Genomic DNA, 3,638 nt, shown 5'->3' on the forward strand with positions numbered 1-3,638 from the left:
ACATTTTACTAAGACGCAAAAGGAGAAATTATTTCTGAAACTATTTTACCGTTTCACACTTATCATATTAAATATATAATATGTCATATCAAATAGTAAATATATAGTATTAATCTGGTTTGTATGTATATTCGCGAACACTATGATAAAATCTGATTATTTTAAAATCAACACCGATAACATGATTACATAAGAACGGAATTTTCCGAAACATATGCTACATAAAAATAGAATGAATGGATTTAGAGGGAAACATGTTTTTTCCCGTTTCTAGTTTCCCATAGATAAAATCATATGCTAAAATGTTTTAAGAGTTCTAAAAAAAATATTTTCTTTTTATATGTATTATCATCCCTTAATATAGGCCTATATAGTGTTATTTAACTTCTCTAGATACTAACAACGCAATTTCGAAGGAAAAAGAATATATATATTTCATATTTCTAGTTCTCAAAGGTACGTATCATAGATTGTTTAGTTTAATAATATTGTTGGACAAAAGCAATAACTTGAATTCTACTATATAACGTACAGCCTATATACATAATATATAATTCTAATGTATGTACACATTATTATAGTATAAAAAAAATTTACGCAATAGTTACTTGTGATAATTAGTGTTTTAACTTAATTAGTCTACATGACTGCTTGGTAGTTTATTATGCTCTCTGGACTTAATCTGGGCTTAAGATAGCTAGCTAGCTAGCTAGATAGATAGATAGATAGATAGATAGAATGATAGTCTGATAGTTGATACAGATATATAGATCGAAAGATAGTATGGTATAGATAAATGAGATAGATAGATAGATAGATAGATAGATAGATAGATAGATAGTTAGATAGATAGATAGATAGATAGATAGATAGATAGATAGATAGATAGATAGATAGATAGATAGATAGATAGATAGATAGATAGATAGATAGATAGATAGATAGATAGATAGATAGATAGATAGATTGATAGATACATAGATGGATATATAGATAGAAAGATAGATAGAAAGATAGTCTGATAGTTGATACAGATATATAGATCGAAAGATAGTATGGTATAGATAAATGAGATAGATAGATAGTTAGATAGATAGATAGATAGATAGATAGATAGATAGATAGATAGATAGATAGATAGATCGATAGATAGATAGATAGATAGATAGATAGATAGATAGATAGATAGATAGATAGATAGTTGGATGGATATATAGATAGAAAGATAGATAGAAAGATAGTCTGATACACATATATAGATCGAAAGATAGTATGGTGTAGATAAATGAGGAAGATAGATAGATAGATAGATAGATAGATAGATAGATAGATAGATAGATAGATAGATAGATAGATAGATAGATAGATAGATAGATAGATAGATAGATAGATAGATAGATAGATAGATAGATAGTAATACCGTATTTAAACATGAAAAGACCCTATGTAAATTGAGATACTGCATGTCAGTGCTAATATTTCTTGGTTGCCCTAATCTTTTTCTTATTTTGGCTATAGGTATATCCGGCCCGAGTAGACAGACAGAAAGATATATTGTACAACAATACTTTTTTTTTTGGGGGGGGGGAATAGAAATTTTATCTAATAAATCAAAGTTACAGACATTTATCTTAAAATATTTTAAAAAAAAAAAGGTTCATAAAACATTAAATACGGTCATGTTTATTTTTTTTTCAGGTCATTTTTTTTTTCATTTTTTTCTTTTACAGTTAAAGAAAATGTTTAAGTGGAATACTGTATTTTTATTGACAATGAGCTTCCCTGTCAATTATGCTCAAGAAAAATTTGTCTGTCAGAAAGGGACGTACCTCCAGAGAGACCAACAGAAATCAACCTCGAATTGCGCTCCTTGTAGTCAAGGGACATTCATGTCTCACGACAACCACAAGTTCATCTCCTGCCAGCCATGCACGCAGCCCGAAAGTTTCAACCACGAAGTTATGCTAAAAGACTGTACCTCAACTCACGACACGGTTATAGGGTGCCGCGAAGACTACTACCGTGTGGAGCAGAGGTTCGAAGACTTTATCGAAGGAGAGTGTCAGAGATGCACGAACTGCACTGTCCATGGTCTGTACGTAGCGCAAGCCTGTGACGACCAGACGGACACTGTTTGCTGTCCAAAACCTGGGATGACCATTCTGAAAGACCAGTATGGAAAATACCAGTGCAAATAAATAATTTATTATAAAGCGGATAATTGTCCACTATCGCCCTATTTTTACATCTTATTTTAAATCAAAAAGTTAAAAAAAAACTCTCTGAATCTGAGTGGAGCTGATTTAGACTTTTAGAACTCAGCACAATAATATTGGCACTCCCCATAAAGGACCAGAAAAAGATACAGAAAAAGATACTAGACCAGAGCGCCAGAAGCTAAGAGGACATATTGTACAAAGATATATAAGAATAATTAACAAAGAATGCTATAAAAATGCATATCCTTATACACCGTGTAAATGTTTGGAAAACAAAATATGTATACTGAGTTTCAGAAATACCTCATACCTATACTAAGCATGGAATTTATTAATACTCAATTATGTAAAATATTAATAATAATAATTTCATTTTTATTTATTTACTTCTTCTTAATTTACAATGACAGATGTTGTATAGTTTTACTTTGATTGCAAATTCTATTTGTTTGATATGATGTATGTGTAAAAATAAATGATAACTGGTTATCTTCTCCTGCGTATTATGTTTTTTTTTTGTAAGGATCGCTTTGGGAGTGGGGGGGGGGGGGAGAGAAGTTTAATATTTTAGTTCTTTCCTTACTGTAAAAAAGAGAAGTTTAACATTTGTTTTTTTTTTTCATTTTCTATTTCAAATATTCTTTAAAAAAACAAACTTTATTACAAAGGTTATATCGACTCACGCTCATTTTCTGTCTCTCTGGTACATTTTTAAAACGCTATTTTTCCCTGACCCAATCTTCGATCAAATTAAAATTTTGCACAATTATTTCTTGTACCTGAAAAAAAAAACAAGAACCAATTTTTGACAAAACAACAACAACAACACTATTAATTATTGTATTAATTATTTTGTTTGTTGTGTAACAAGAAAAAAAACTACTTGACGGATGGTGAGGTTTAAGCTGACTTAGTCGCCGTAATAGTTTTGTTGAGAATGAAGTCTAACAAGAGAAGGTTATTTCATTTTTATAAGCAGTTCGCTAGCACAGTGGTTAGCATTGGCTTAAAGAAGATGGAGCCTTCGGAATCAAATTCAAGTCGTAAAACAAAATCCAACAAACTTAGTCATATCTCTTAATACTAGAGGATGAATTTCACCTTTTTCGGTATCAAACAAAACAATTAATAAGCAGTAATTAATTGATTAATGGCTTTGTTTTATATCTTCATGTTTTGTTATGTACAATAAATAACTGTGTAAAGTTTCAACTTGATCTGAGAATGAGCATGGGAGAAAAAGCGTGTTTAAATTTTAAACCAGACAGCCCGGGCATGCTACCCTGCCTCATAGTGGTGCCCGGGCACGCTACCCTGCCTCATAATGGCAGAATTTCAATTCATGGTTGAGTGGCTTGGTTCAATAATTGTATGGTCGTGTGGTATGTGCTTTGAATTGTCTTTGGAATGGTTTCAGGT

General features: G+C 31.0%; 1 long non-coding RNA gene across 1 annotated transcript; it reads left to right on the top strand.

The window, feature by feature from the left end:
- Positions 1 to 215: 215 nt before the first annotated feature.
- Positions 216 to 2,713, top strand: LOC106062875 (uncharacterized). Its single transcript, XR_008774511.1, has 2 exons — positions 216 to 456; positions 1,731 to 2,713. It is a non-coding gene; the product is annotated as an uncharacterized LOC106062875 (long non-coding RNA).
- The last annotated feature ends 925 nt before the right edge of the window (positions 2,714 to 3,638 follow it).

The sequence above is a fragment of the Biomphalaria glabrata genome, chromosome 13 (assembly GCF_947242115.1).
Source record: "Biomphalaria glabrata chromosome 13, xgBioGlab47.1, whole genome shotgun sequence".
Lineage (NCBI taxonomy): Eukaryota > Metazoa > Mollusca > Gastropoda > Planorbidae > Biomphalaria > Biomphalaria glabrata.